At 32.1% G+C, this 16,502-nt stretch overlaps 4 long non-coding RNA genes across 4 annotated transcripts; 2 read left to right on the plus strand and 2 right to left on the minus strand.

Moving 5' to 3' along the window:
* Positions 1 to 2,102: 2,102 nt before the first annotated feature.
* LOC110995573 lies at positions 2,103 to 7,230 on the minus strand. The gene is made up of 3 exons (XR_002600261.2): positions 7,077 to 7,230; positions 4,633 to 4,715; positions 2,103 to 2,568 (listed from the first exon to the last, which is right to left on the minus strand). It is a non-coding gene; the product is annotated as an uncharacterized LOC110995573 (long non-coding RNA).
* A 576-nt stretch (positions 7,231 to 7,806) lies between these two features.
* Positions 7,807 to 9,945, minus strand: LOC110995572. The gene is made up of 2 exons (XR_002600260.2): positions 9,794 to 9,945; positions 7,807 to 8,298 (listed from the first exon to the last, which is right to left on the minus strand). It is a non-coding gene; the product is annotated as an uncharacterized LOC110995572 (long non-coding RNA).
* Positions 9,946 to 10,016: 71 nt separating this feature from the next.
* Positions 10,017 to 10,548, plus strand: LOC123689547. Its single transcript, XR_006750490.1, has 2 exons — positions 10,017 to 10,114; positions 10,218 to 10,548. It is a non-coding gene; the product is annotated as an uncharacterized LOC123689547 (long non-coding RNA).
* A 2,417-nt stretch (positions 10,549 to 12,965) lies between these two features.
* On the plus strand, positions 12,966 to 14,950 carry LOC123689563. Its single transcript, XR_006750519.1, has 3 exons — positions 12,966 to 13,087; positions 14,197 to 14,338; positions 14,861 to 14,950. It is a non-coding gene; the product is annotated as an uncharacterized LOC123689563 (long non-coding RNA).
* The last annotated feature ends 1,552 nt before the right edge of the window (positions 14,951 to 16,502 follow it).

The raw sequence follows: 16,502 nt of genomic DNA on the forward strand, positions 1-16,502 counted from the left end.
TAATGCGGTGAATTTTAGAATTACATTTTTAATGTTAATGTGTTATAGACATAATATAGGTAATAGTAGGTGTTGTGAATATTTTACGAACAATAATTATTTTGCAAATTAATAGTATAAAAATGGTTATTTAGTCATTTGTAAATAAGTCAGGTGTTTAATATAGAATGATATAGCCTTTAGTTCTATTGAAGAGAGAAAAGTTAATAGAAGTATGTATCTTTGATTATCAGAAATATATAGACATTGAAATAGACGCAAAATGTTATTTAAAAAGCAATTTGAAAGTATTATTACATAATAAAGATACAATATAAGCACTTTTATTGAAGACCTCTTAAAGAAACAGGCGCACAAATTGTTTTAAGAATATTTTGTTTGTAAATTGTTTTTGAAAACATTTTATGCTTTAATTAATAATAAAAATATATAGTGACAAGGCGTACTTACTTTTGGTCAAGCTAAGGAGTGGAGATTTGCACATGTGCGGTCGTTATCTTCTGTCTGTGTTTATATTCGACACTGTTTACACAATTGATTTCCATGACGTCATTATGAATCATTTAGCGCTTCTCAGCTAACCCATAGCTATTATATATATATTTATATATATAGCTATTTAGCTTTCCCAGGAATTTTACTGTTTCATAAGAGAACATCTGTGTATGTAGAGTCATAAGAATTTAGTGTAGAAGTTATTTTGGGCCATATTTTAGAGAAAAACAAGACGTAATGAAAAGTAGAAAGTTAAAAATAATACATTCTTTATGCATACAAATTGCACATTGTGATTTAGCTAGACTGTTTTAATATTTTCTTTTATTTTGACTTCCTTCGGTGATGTACTGTAACTGTATTTTTTTCCGAATTATTGCAAAACATTTTACCATCAAATATGAAATCTCTTTATTCTACGGATTTTTTTAGGCAAAATAGGTTTTACTTTCCTGAAATAGATAGCGACAACCATAAAGATACTTTAAATTTAGATTGTACGTAATAATCATAAAAGTTGATACAGTTTAAGGTATTGATAATCATTACCTTCTTTTATTTTTCCTGAAAAAAAAATAGATTTCGCTTTAAGACTTTGTTCACCGGTTCGATATAATGATTCGGTACTAAAATAGTAATATAGTCAGTCTAGCATGGGTTAAAAGAGGACGTTATGACAAGGATACAGATGAATGGAATGTGGTTAACATATAGGATATATGAGGCGTGAAAGGTGAAGTAGGATTAGGTAGCCATTGTCGTACATAACCGAATAAAATTCATTAAGTACTAGACAAGTTAGAATTTCTCATTACCGACGATCATGCATGTCACCACGTAAATAAACATATAAATAAAATAATTATAGCAAAATACAAGTCATTAAGTCTTAGAAGATCAGGGGCTGAGATGTGGTCATATTTTATATAGTAGTGTGTGTGTTTTTTTTTAAAGATGACTTCTACACATCATCAATGAGCATGAATTCGTTCCCTCGTAGACCTTGCAGATTCCAATTTTAAACAAACGCACACTCTTCTCTATTTCCTACTCCTCCACTTCCGCTTGGCGCGGTCTTTGGTGAATGTCGTGATGCTCTTTTGCTTAATTACTGCAGTTAAATGGCGACAAAGAGGCGATATTTTATGATGCTTGGTCGACCTCAAATTTGGTGCATAATAATTTAACATTTCTTTAGAAACATTTATTGGAAGTCGTACTTGATATATTTTCAAAATAGTGTACTGAAATAAGTATATAATCTCCATTTATGTGTCATATAAGGAAATAGCTTCCATATTATGAAGTCTGCGTTAGTCTGTAAGAACTTAAACAGATTTATAGTAAGGTTCCCCAATTCTATAATCTTGTCAAGTTCCACGTGATGTGAAGAGTAAAACAGCAGGCGGAAGCTAGTGGAGTGCACTAACTGATATACATAGATAAGTTATCTGGTACTTCAGCCTTGTTCCAAGTATTATGGACAAATAAAAGTATCGCAATATATATTGCTAACAAATATTTATATGAGTCACCGAATAAACTATTAAGAAAATAGATAAATTTGAAAACATTTATTACACTAATGCAATTTCGCAAATACATAATATTTAAGATCAGTTTCAGCAGTTAACATAAATATCAATTATAAACATAAATCGTTATTTTTACCAAACACAATTCGAAACAAAATTTCAAAATTATAAATAAATGTAATACAATCAATTGAGAAAGGACAATATTCGAATAAAATTTACACATTAAAACATTATCAGACAACATAGACGATAAACATGAATCTAAACAAAGGAATATTATCCTAGATAGTGAGATAATTAGATTCAGCGTCTATTGAGCGACTTTAACGGGGATTTAAATGGTAAAATCACCAAACGCGTCGACACACACCGTCGACATCCCTCTTGGTTCCTTTTGGACAATTTGGGGGTGTAACGACGACACTAGTTAATATCGGATTTGCAGGTTCAGTTGCGTTTTCGCTGTCACTCGCCTCTTCAGCTTTTGGTTCCTCCTCTGTCATCTCTGCTTGCTGAACTGGTTCGTCAGACATTTCTGTAATGAAACTCGATATCAGACAACAATATTTAAGTCCAATATTTCAAAGCCTCCATACATATAATTTCGATATATCTGCCACAATCTATTTATTTCAATATATTATTATTTAGAGCGTCAGTATAAGATTTTGTCTTGATTTTGATTTTTTTTTATAGAACAGGGGGCAAACGGACATAATTTTTCTGAAATAAATATAATTTAACTATTAAACAATTTTTTTAATAGAAAGTTAAAACAAATTTTAAAAGTTTGCCCGTTGTGATGGACTTTCTTCTCTGTATTGCGATACTTATTCGTTGAGCGATGAAGAATAGAGATGAGCTAGAATATATATCAAATACGAGTAAAATGCTTACTTAGAAAATAGGACATTTATTAGTTATTGAACCAAATATACAATATTTAAAAAGAAATTTAAACATAGGGAATAATATTAAAAAAAGGTTCGTTGATTAGACGTTATTCAAAGTATTTTGATGTAGTTTGGATAAATGGATGATATATTTCAACTCTTTGTGATTCGCTGCATCGTGACAATAAATAATATAGTCGTGCAATATTGAAATAGTATCGCAACAACCTGTTAGGTCTGGGCCTCAGATATCGGTATCTGTTTCATGAGCATTTGTTAATCTAATAGGCAAGTGGGTGATCAGCCTCCTGTGTCTGACGCCCACCGTTAATTTTTGAGTCTAAGTCAAGGTTTTCTCACCATGCTTTACTTCACCGTTCGAACATGTTAAATGCGCAAATAGAACGAAAGTCCATTGGTGCACAACCGGGGACCCTACGTCATCAGGGATGACAGTCGCACACGGCAGCCGCTAGTAATTTTAAATACCGCTATACAATTCCTGTTTCCTCCTCCGTCACTGAAAGCTCCACGCTTTCTTATTGCTCAATGACGCTCACGAACCTGTCGTGACAGACAATACCGCTACTTTCCTTTCTGACGGTCTCCAGCTTGATAGGTGGTGTAAGAGAGTCTGGGTCTCAGATTTCTGTATCGGTTTGGGATAAAGTGGGAAATACAATTGTATTAGGCAACCCTCTGTGTCGGACACATGTCGTGTATTTTTTGGGTTTAAAGCATGAATTTCCTCAGGTTTTGCTTCAACGCACGAGCGCGAATGTTAATCTCATGCTGATACCACTAGGACAACACTTGTAAGTATTATGGTAGGTGGTTCATGAACTATTTACTATGGAATAATTTTAAGACTAAGAATTTTGTCACAAGTATATTTCTGTCATCGTTCGGCGAATAAATCAGTAAATGTTGATAATATTTGTGTAATCATTTCCTCTATTTATTCTACTTCGGAGTAATTTGTTGAAGACTTAGTTAATAATGCTGTAATCCTGTAATGAACTGGCAACTTTATCTACGCGGGGTATATTGGTAACATAGTTTACTTGTTTGAATGTATTCTAGTGATCCTATATTAAATTTTGTACTTGCTGTCTTATGGTAGGTCATTTCTAGGCCTGCTTTCTAAGCTGCTTTCTAAGCGTGTTGAACCCGTAGGAATAGAGATTCGTGACATGTGCACTAGAATTTAGAAGTTTAATTAACTGGAAAGCCGGAGAAGTCATGCTTTCTCGAATGTGACCGGGGCGGTGACGTTGTGTGACGTCACGAGTAGAAAGATGGCTGGCTCAGAGGTCATGCCTTTAAAGGTCTGTGCAGGTGCCGCTTCCGGAAAGGACTGTCAGGTTTTCAAGACGTCATTTAATTGACTCTTTTGAACAGAACACAAAAATTGTTAATAATTATGTTTATGATGGAAATTATATAACCTGTTATTGATACTGAAAAAAGATGAGCAATTGTGAAATTTTAACTTAGGAAAAAATAATAATTTATTTGTTATTGATTTTTGATTCGGAAAAAAATGCGATTTTATTTGCCCTACCCAAGTCTTATCTAAAAAATAAATAATCTAGATCAGTCCAATGATACTCTTTTAACTCTTTCGTCTCTTCTCCGATAGGAAGAGACAAAATAATACTTTAGTTAAAATAGTACAATATTTCTGATATATTTCAAAAACTTACCTGTTATAGAATATAAAAGCTCTTACTGTCTGTACTGCCTTCTCGAGAACTGATGTTAACACCAGAATGGTACCAATATATAGCTGAAACAACATTAAAATAAGATTATTTCATTGTTCATTGATGCATAATATATAGAATTATAATAAGTTTCGCTTGCCTTAATCTTAAATTGCTTGACGGAATTTCTTTCACTTCAATATTAAAATAATTATTATGTAACATGTATGTACTATCTAGTGAAACATGTTTTTTAGAATTGATCCGCTCGAAATACAATATAGTATTATACCCTATTGACGGAATAAAAATGATAAAACTCTGATATTATGATGATATTCGCATCATCATCATTGTTAAAACCTAATTCAAAATTCAATCTTTAAATTTTTAATTAGCTTTTAACAAGAGCGGAGCTGGAGTCAGGTCACACTGTCAAAGTTAAAACTTATTAATATTAAATATGATAATACAAATTAAATATAAAAATAACTAAATCTCGTTCCATCGAAGGATCTCGAATCTCATCTTCTTTGTCATAGATAGTTTTATTTGTCTGTACCATATAATTTTGTTCATTTTCTAGTATGGTAGTAGGCTTCACACGTTCCAGAAGCGTCTAGCGCACTAGCCTACTCCATTGATGTATTTTTCAAAAGTAAATATATATTTGGTACATTTTCGTACATACAAATTCTAATATAGCTAATTACTACGTTTGAAACATGTATTTATATATTTTCCAGCAGAAGTAAGGATAAAAAACATAGATTATTACAGCGCTATTTCATAGGTTTAAAATACGAACTATTCCAACCAATCGTAACAAAATATCTCGAATTTTAGCAAACACCAAAAAAAAAAACAAAAGAGCTTATTAGGACATAAGGACATAAACACTAGACAAGTTCACTATCATTATGAAATAAATATAAAACTAAAAATGCATAGAAGCGACTCTTTATCCGATTTAACCAAAACGATTTTAATTAAGCATTTATTAACAAAACTGGAGTGTTTGTTTGCTGTCGATAATCTCTTATCTCCGATAGTGCAAGTATAGGGGAAGGTCAAAGAAGGTGTATACAAATTTACCCTACAATCGGAACCTACCAACGGATTTTATAAATAGTAGGAAGAATAAATTAAATATTAATGGGCCAAAAAATAAGCTCAAACGTAATTTAAATAAATAAAAATATATCAGTGGCGCTTAGAACCTTTTAAGGTCTTGGTTTCAGATTTCTTAATCTGTTTCATGATCATTTGTCAAGTTGATAGGCAAGTTGGTGATCAGCATCATGTGCCTGATATGCGTCGAATTTTTGGGGTCTTAATCAAACTGGTTTTCGCGCAATGTTTTTCTTCACCGTTTGAGGGTGAAAAAAGAAATTCCATTGGTTCTATTGCACAGCCGGGGATCGACCTTCAATCTCAGGGATGAGAATCATTGAGAAAACGCCCCAGGCAGAAGGGTTGTCTCCATGAGAAGTGTTGTCTCAATCGTGATTTATTGTATTAATGTAACTAATAAACTGGAAAATTATTGGATCGATCCTAAAATCACAAGTACTGTATATATACATATTTTGCAAATAAAAAAAAACATATGTGCAATTCTCACGTGGTAGAAGTGAAACCATCAACAACAAAGTTTTTATATTTAATCATATAAAAATTAAACATTTTTCATTATCGAAATGTATTAAACTTTTGATGAATGTTAAATTTTAATTTATAAACTTTATATAAATCTTATATGGCAAAATATGGCTATAATATGCCAAAAACTAAAACAACGAAAGTTTGAAATTAAATAAAATGAAAAAGCGGCAGTAAAATTAGGCTGATGCCTCCTATCTCATTTTCTCCCACGTTAAATCTTATGAGCTTATGTTCTGTCTCTTTTTACTGTCACTTTTTCCGTTGCATCCGGTTTGACATCACAACGATTCTAAAGAAGTTTCTCTATCTATCTGATTATCCACCACGTTAAATCTTATGAATTTATATTTCTGTCGCTTTTTCCGTTGCATCCGGTTTAAAATCTAAACTATTCTAAAGAAGTTTCACTTTAAAAAACGAGCCGTGAGGTAACCTAACATTAGATAAATTACATAATATATACATTTTAGTTCATAATTAGAAGCGCGTATAGCAATCATCGCACACTTTAAGCCAAAAAAAGTCCTTTACTTTTTCCCACACTCAAAAATTGTCACATAACATTCTCATTTCCGATAACGTCCAATAGGTCGCTACACTCTTATTAAAGTTTTACTTAGATTTAAGAATCCTTAAATTAGCCAAGTTGGTTATTTGTTAATCCAGCATCGCAAGCCCACTTTTATTGTAGACCTCTTAAAAAAAGCCCACAAATTGTTTTTGAGGACATTTAATGTTTTAATTAATAATAAAAATATTTAGTGACAACGCGTACTTACTTTTGGTGAAGCCAACGAGTGGAGCTTCGCAGGTGTGCGATCGTTATCTTCTGTCTGTGTTTATATTGTATATTCATCAGTGTTCATACAATTATTTTTCATGACGTCACTATGAATCCCCTATCGCGCCCCAGCTAACATTTCATAAATTTTACGGTTTCATAATCTGAGTACATCTGCGTATGTAGTCAGAAGAATATTTATTCATTACAAAAATTTTATGGAATTCGAATTTGATACATGTTCAAAATAGTGTACAATTATAACATCTCCATTTATGTGTCATATAAGGAAATATCCCTAATTCTGTAATTCCTGAAGAATGTTTATGTATTTTTACTTAGATCGATTAAAATATTAAAACTTTGGAGAAGCAGCAAGAAATCTTGTCAAGTTTTTTTTTTATATAGAACAGGGGGCAAACGGGCAGGAAGCTCACCTGATGTTAAGTGATACCGCCCCTCAATGCCAGAGGGTTCGCGTGCGTTAATTTTTATACGTTGCCGGCCTTTTAAGAATTGGTACGCTCTATTCTTGAACCTAAGTCGACTTGGTTGGTTAACAACTCCTATGAATTGTTCGGATTAAGTATAAGTTATCTGGTACTTCGCCTTGTTCCAAGTATTGTGGTTAATTGAAAGTATCGAAATATATGATGTTAAAAAATTTTATATGGCACAACATATAAAGTATTTACCTTTTCTATTAACAACTAAAGTAAATAAACACATATTTGGAAACCTTTATTATTATGCTAATGCAATTTCGCAAACTAAATACTATAAGATCACAGTTAACATAGATATTAATTATAAGCCCTAATCGTTATTATGAATCGCTATTAGAAACTAAATTTCTTAGTTATACAAAAATTAATACAAAAAATTGAGACAGGACAATATTCGAATTGAATTTCAACATCAAAACATCATCAGACAACAAGCATTAATCTAAACAAGGGATTATTATCCTAGATAGTTAGATAATTAGATCCATCGCCTACGGAGAGACTAACAGGGATTTAAATGGTGATTTTAGAATACTTCTCGGCACACACCGTCCGCCCCCCTCTGGAATCCCTTTGGACAATTTGGGGGCGTAACGACGACATTCGTGAAATTCGGATTTGAAGGTTCTGTTGTGTTTTCGCTGTCAACCGCCTCTTCAACTTTTCGTTCCTCCTCTGTCATCTCTACTTGCTGCACTTGTTCGTCAGACATTTCTGTAATAAATTGTGGTGTTAGACAACAATCTTTTCGATTAATATTGCAAAGGAAAATGAGCTCCATGTTATTTGTATATATCTGCTAAATTAGGTAATTGGCTAACTTAAAACCTGATCCTGACAATAATAAAAATATTTTATAAATAAATAGATTCTGTAAATAGATGTTGTTAGTTTAAATCTTACAGTGACATAGAATGGAACATGGAACAGAACTTTTTACGCCAGAACTGAGTTCCAAGCCTTGTCTTTTTTACAAATTGTGTTATTATATATTTTTCTTGGATAAACAAGACTAAAAAAAACATATCCACCTATATAACATTTCAAGGTTTCAAAAGTCAATTATTCATAACAAATTAGGCCAGTTGCACCGTTATCACTAAATTCCCGTATCTCATTTTCAGCCTAAACACAATTCGACCGCAAGAATCGTCATTCGGTCTTTACCTAAAGTTTGTTTTAAACAATAACTTTATAGCTGTTAACATGACAATAATATTGATTGTAAAAATATCTTATATTTAGCGTACAGATAAGTTTTACTTTTATTTATTTACAAAGTATAAGTTTTGCCGATATGGCAATGTACATTTAATGCTGGCAGCATTTTCTTGCTGTATTAATTAATTATTGTAAATTCTGTATATTAATGTGTTGGAAGTAAATATAATTTAACTATTTAGTTATATATATAATATGTTATTAATAGAAATTTAAAACGAATCCGGAATGTTTGATCCCTGTGCGATAATTATTCATCGAGCGAACTAATGTGGATCTTTCACACATTAGTTTTAAGTATAATACCATGCATCAAATGGTAACTTAAAATATTATACGACATTTATTAATTATTCAATCAAATGAACAACATTTCAAAGATTAACTTATTAGTATATAAAAATAATAATAAAGTTCGTTTATTTGACGTTATTCAAAGTATTTTGATATCGTTTGAATAAATGGATAATAAATTTCAACCCTTCTCGATATATCATCAAGATAGTAAAATCGATCGCGCATCGTAGTATCAAAAACAGTGTCGCAAGAACTATTCTCTGTCTGGGCCTAAATTTCTGTAACTGTTTGGGATTAATTGTAATAGGCAAGTGATCAGTGATTGAATTTTCTCACGATGATTTCCTTCATCGGACAAGCGAGTGAACAAATAAACACACGCTGATACCACTAGTGACTAGGCCAACACCTTACCTTACCGCATATTGGTACATTGCATCATGTACCACGGAAAAATTGTACCTCACAATAGAATTAGGATCCCTAGTGTGGGGACTAGCGATATATGAATTTTGACAGAAATATGTCACGAATAAAGTTTTTAATTTTTAATTCCAAGAGATATGAAGAACTTCATCTACCAAACTTATTTTATACGTATTGCTTTAATAATACAGTTTCTCTACACTGGTTCAATTTATCTGACGACTTAAATTATTAACACTTTAAAACATAATCATAGAAAACTCACTTCAATAACTCCTTAAAAACACGTCTACGAGCAATGCGAAATCTTACTGTCTGCACAAATTCCTGTTCACTAGTTTATATATGTGAGAAATCCAAATATATATGTATTACGTCATTAAATATATTTTGGTTATGGCGCTTTGGTACAACTATGTGCTCGTAAAAACCTTATCATTCGGCGAATATATCAGTTAATGTTGATAATATTCGTGTAATGTGTAATCATTTCCTGTAGTTAATATTTGTTTATAACTTCGAAGTCATTCGGTAAAGAGTCACTCGAATCCTGTAATGACCTGGCAACCATATGCGGTATTTAATGGTAACACAGTTTACTTACTTGAATTTATTTTAAGTGTTCCTAAAAAAGGCTTGTTCAAGGAACCGCAGATATAAATTAATACCAAGTTTATTTTTTGTTATAGTACGGGGAACAAGCGAGCGTACGGGACGCCCAAAAAGGGTTTTCATTGCATTTGGTTAATCATTGCAGCCCATGGGCCTTTAGTAGGCCGAGCTTTGTAGGAACAGTATCTATTTCTTTAAACAGTTGGACGTGAAAGGAAAGGCCCCCACCCGGAGTCAATTCCACAGTTCGCTAGTTTGCAAAAGAAAGTGTTTTGTGATGTGGACCGGACCGGACTTCACAATGTTTTGCTAAAAACCTTGCGAGATGTAAAAATACATACGTTTCTATGGATAATTTAAAGAGTTTCTTAATAAATGTTTAATAGATAAATCCGAATTATTTACATAGTCGAGTGGTTTACTGTGTACTCTGCGATGTCTGACACTGGTCACGCAATGCAAACCGAAATGTTGACTAATGTAAATAATCTAAATTTTAGCGATTATCCCGGAACTTCTGAGGAGTTAGGATGTGTAGTTTTCTTTTAAGGTATTTTATAGTACATATTTCTAATGAATTGAGCGTTTATTTTAGCGGCTCAATGTCAATTCGTTATACAATCTCAAAAGGTATGTCTATTCAATACGTTTTGAAATAAGTATGTATAGAAAATTCAGTTGTTAAATAGTTGCACTATTTTAACTTAAGCAAGAACTGAATTTCTTCTGATACTCTTACTGTCAGTACTGCCTTCACGAAAACTGATGCTAACGATTGAATGGTACCAATATATAGCTAAGAACAACAATAAAATAAGTTATTTCATTGTTCATTGTTGCATAATATATAGAATTATAATAAGCTTCGCTTGCCTTAATCTTAAAATGCTTGACGGAATCCATTTCACTTCAATATGAAAATAACTCGTTGTTGTAACATTTTTTTTATTGAACTGCTCCAAATACAACCCCGTATCCCACAGATGGATGATAGAAGTCATAGTATGCGCTAAGTATCGTATCTGAATCCCACCCTAGGATCTCAGGTGCAGTGTCGCAGAGTGTGTGATCGAAAAGTGAACTATTATATTTAACTATACTGACTTTGTTTCTATAATAAATACAGAGTTCTAGTCCTGGCCCCGTGTACGCCTATGTTCCAAGACTTCAGGGTTAATAGGACAAGGGTGTACGCCCCTAGTACAACCTTGTCCTAGCCTCTGCCCCCAGGACTCAGGTGATATATTCATGACGTCACTAGAACGTGTTTGTCTTTATCACTCTCATGTACTTTGTCCAAAAATACTTGTACCAATTAATATAAAATTTACTTAATTACTTTTAAATAAATACATATAGTTTAATTTTAAGTATTAATAAACATTAATATAATAAAAGATAAGACTTAAAACAACAAAATGGACTGGACCTGGTGAAAAGAGATGTATAGGACGACAAAAAAAACATGGACGGATGACGTAATAGAATTAGCGGGAAAAACTGGATGAATATTGTTCAAGACAAAGAGAAATGGAAGAACATGAAGGGAGCTTTTACCATAAAAGGGGTGAAATAAATACTAAAATACAAACAAATCTTAAATTTATTTTTATTAACGTAGTGTATGTAAAATAAAAAATATTGTATGAATTAATTTACAAAGCTTTTTTTTCCATTAAATCTTAACAGGAAACATTTATTTATTAAGTCTACATCACACATAGTATTATTTTATAAAATGTTCTATCTAATATGTACGACTTTTATTTTGCAAAAAATAGGTTTCAATAAAACACAAACATGCTTCTTCATTCCTCATAAAACGAAAAAATCAAAAATCTGCGTTGTTTTACATGTAAAAAATAGCATGTCCGATTGCCTATTAAGCCTCCTTTGTGTTTGACGTCGTTGAAGAAGAAAAACATATAAAACCTTTTTGAATCATTTGACATAAACAGAGTTACGCGAAAACTTCAATCTGTCAAAAATTTTACACGAGGTTAGGGCTCTTTTAGTTTCATTAAAAAACATTCTTACAACATTATGTTATATGTTTTTATATTACTCTTTCGATGAATTTGAAATGCAAAAGAGTGTCAGTTTAGAAAAGGTACGTTAATATCCGAATTCTATATCAATACATTTATTAAATCTCTGATTAGATTGTTTTCTGATATAGATATTTTTACAGCTGGTGAGTCATCTGTACCGTATCGATTTTAGTGTTTAAAGTTTTTCCGGTACATTTTCGTATTCACTCGAGTCGAACGCACGATTTACGCATTCCAGAAGCGTTCTATAAACGCACTAGGCTAGCCGAATATAGGTTTAAACTAATTGATAATAATTGTCTAGTTTTTTCTTCAGATAAACGACACCGACGATATTTCAAATGCAAAGAGGAAGAGTACTAGATGTAATTTTCAAAAGTAAATATATATTTGGTATATCTCCTTACAGGCAAATTCTAATATGTATATTATATATTTAATATATATATTCCAGCAAAAGTAAGGATCAAAAACATTATTATAGCGCCTTGCTGTTTTCTAAGTTCAAAATACGCGCAATTCCAACGAATCGTAACAAATTTTTCGCGGAGGTTTGCCAAAAGAAAACTTAGAAAAGAGCGTATTATTTTTTTAAAAGCCGGCAATGCATTCACATGTCTGGCCGTCCGTGGAGACGTATGTCTTAACATCAAGTGACTCTGCTCGCTGTGCCCCTGTTCTATATAAAAATGCGCTTTTTAATATAATTAGTTTGCAGATGCTTGTACACTGACAGACAATCATTGTTTCAAACTATGTAATTTTCAGAAGTGGTAGCGAAGTACGGCGAAGACATAAACACTTTAGACAAGTTCACGAACATTATCAAATAATTATAAGACCAAAAATTCATAGAAGCAATTCTTTGTCCGATTTAACCAAAACGAGTGATTATTGTAAGTGATTTTGATAATTGAATCTATTACAAACTCTTATCTCCGATAGTCCAAATATAGGGGAAGGTCAAAGAATCTTCTTTATACGTTTACAAGTTAACAATACAATCGGAACCTACTAATGCATTTTTTAAATACTAGGAAGAATCTATACAAGGACAAGAATATATACATGGGACAAGAATTAAGAGATTCAAAAGTAATTTAAATAAATTAAAATAAATCAGTGGTGCTTAGAACCTATTTAGGTCTTTAGGTAGATTTGTTAATCTGTTTCATGAGCATTTGTCAATCTTATAGGCAAGAAATTGATCAGCCTCCTGACTCTTCTCCTTCTCTTTAAATTCCATTGGTAGCAGCAGCTGGGGATCAAACCTACAACCTTTATATAAATATGCTCAATAGTAGTTAAGTATTGTTGTAACGAATAAACTGGTAAAATAATGGATAAATTAAAAATCACGTTATAGTGTAATATAGTATTATACAGATGTATTTCCGAAATATAACAAAGAACCGCCACCCAACTTAACTGCTGTGAAGCCATGCATATATGTATAATATTTATATAACAGGTGTCTCAAAATAATGTTCATGTTTAGTTGAGCGATTAAAAAAAAGTTAGTCGTGTATCAAAAAAGTTCTTATTATTTATACATATATATATATATATACATTTTAGGAATTTATTTCTTTTAAAGAAAAACACTTTTAACGGATTATAGTTATGTATTATTGTATTTAAACTTATAATTATTTGTACATAATTTTAAATTTAAACCGACGTTTCGCGTGCTTTACAGCGTGCGTGGTCACGGTGACTGAAGACAAAGGTGTTAAATGTCAAAAAGTATTACAGCTGCAGAAAATGTTGTGTTATCTGTATTTATTTCCCCGGAGTTGGTATCGACTCCATCGACGAAAATTATGTACAAATAATTATAAGTTTAAATACAATAATACATAACTATAATCCGTTAAAAGTGTTTTTCTTTAAATGTGTAAAAGTTATGTTAATAAAAGACAATTTATTTCTTATTATACCGTCCATATAAAGACCCTCGCGTTTGTAAAATTATACTAACTTATAAACTGTACGAACCTTTCAGCTTTCGATTTCTTTAATAATAAAAATAGCTGTCTGTACCCGACGGACCCCCATATAGACTACGATTGTTCGGGCGATACGTTGGAGAGATATTCTAGATGTTTGATTGAGACACCGCACATGTCTTGGAATTTCAAAGGGAAGTAAGTATAAGCCTTCATGTAAAAACATCGTCGTTTTTGACGAGTTGAGTTGACGTCCCCGGCTGGCCAGGCCTCATCCCTAAATTTCCATCACACCATGGACCATCTGGCCATACTTTTCAAGGCGATAATTTGATCGATATAAAAACTTAATATACAATGTACGAGAGCCTCTTGTTCCTATTTTAGAAATGTATGATTTATGACGTATAGAATTAAAACCTAGCAACTACCTAACTAACGCTAGTTTTTTATATATTTTATTCAATCTAACCTACCTATATAAATATCTAGCCAACAAAACACAATCTTATGTATCACCAAATCATCAAAATCTAGTTATTTAACATTTCGGAAATATTAGAAAATGTTGTGTATAAATCAAAAAACAAAGTCGTGTCAAACGAAAGTATATAATCACTAAACAGGCGACAATGATCTTCCGATATGTTAAGCATAATTATTGTATTGTGTTGCCATGTCATAGTTCAACAATTAACATTTGATTGTATATTTTTGAAGGAAAATGAAAAGAAAGATCGACATGAATCCAGAAGTGTATGCGTCACGATTGGATTATACTTATGGAGAACCAACTGAAACTGATATGTCGAGGTTATATATACATACATAATTAAATATTCAGTAAGCAGTAATACGGAAGTGACAAGCAACGGTCAATACACTGCTAAAATTTATTTTCCTATATAACATTAAAACTAACTTGAACAGCGAAGGATAACATCGTTAGAAAACTAACATTTCTTGTGCCAAAAATAGACACCAGCTTTCCGTGCTTGGGAAAATGGGAAGTAGGTTGAATCCAAGAAAAGTCGACAGACAGCATTTAGTAAGCACAACGTCTTTCTTAAGTGGCGTCTGTGCAAAAGACTGGTTCATGCCCCTGGTATCGCAAACAATCTGGGCCTTCGCACATATCCCGTTGGTACATAGACACTGAGTTCTTGGAGAACACTAGGGTTTCACATGTTTTTCCAAGATACCCTCTGCAAGACTTTATGTAGATAGCGTAGATAAACTATTTTTTTTTTTATTGTAAAATAAATTATTTTTGTAGTACATGCAGTTCAAATGATACATTACATCAGAAAAATGCGACTTTTCCTTTCAAACCAACACCAAGTGGAAATTTAAAAGTGCAATCTAATCAAGTAAGTAGCGAGCATAACGATTTAAAAGACCGGCAACGCACCGCATCGAGTGGCCGCGCTCTAACCACAATGAAGACCGCCTCTGTGCGCCTCTGTATGTTTACATATTTAACGTTCTATTCGCTGTTCGATAGGTTCGACTCCCAGCAAAACAGTTATTGTTTCTGGTTGTAGGAGTTTCAAACAGTCTTAAGAAAAATACTTGATGAACGGATTTTTCACTATATTATTTTTCTTAAATAACATTCAAATCAAAGATTCTTATCAAATTGCAGACTTTTAATTATTTAAGTTCGGGACTTTTTTAACAAAATGTAGGTAGTATTTCAGTCGTCGACCGTTGGAGTCCTTCTGGCTGATCCAACACAGGCAAAGGTAAAAGTGAAAATTGAAGGAAATGGCGAAGACTTAAACAATGAGTATAATAAAATTATAAATGCCAATGTAAGTTCATTGTTATTTAACACCTTCATTCATTTTTATTGTTACATGGGTATTATAAATGTTATGAGGCAGTGACAAAACCTTGTTTTTAAACTAACTAAAACTTTATTTAAAATTATGTTTACAAAAACTAGCGTTCAAGTGGGAATGTGAAATATAAGTGTCTTTCAAAGGATCGAGACTTGATACTAAGGTTTGGGTTCTGTGGTTTTATTAAGAGTAGGGATACATTAAGTGGAACGAACTAATTAATAATAACTTATTACTACGTAAACAAATGGTTTACTTTAACAAGGTAAAGAAATAGTAATTAGATAAATAGAAATATTAGTAATACAGTGGGGACCACATAACATAAAGACAATATATTGTATTTGAGGCTAATAATTTTTTGAATATGGTTAGGTTTGAGTTTTGATTTCTATTCTAGGAAATATTTCTGACCAAAAAGGTTGTTTTTGGAAAACCTAGGATATACTATATAACTATAGTATTTGGTACCCACGCAGAACTGGATTTAATGACATTATGGTTGAGATTTAGAAACG

Source organism: Pieris rapae, chromosome 11 (genome assembly GCF_905147795.1).
Source record: "Pieris rapae chromosome 11, ilPieRapa1.1, whole genome shotgun sequence".
Lineage (NCBI taxonomy): Eukaryota > Metazoa > Arthropoda > Insecta > Lepidoptera > Pieridae > Pieris > Pieris rapae.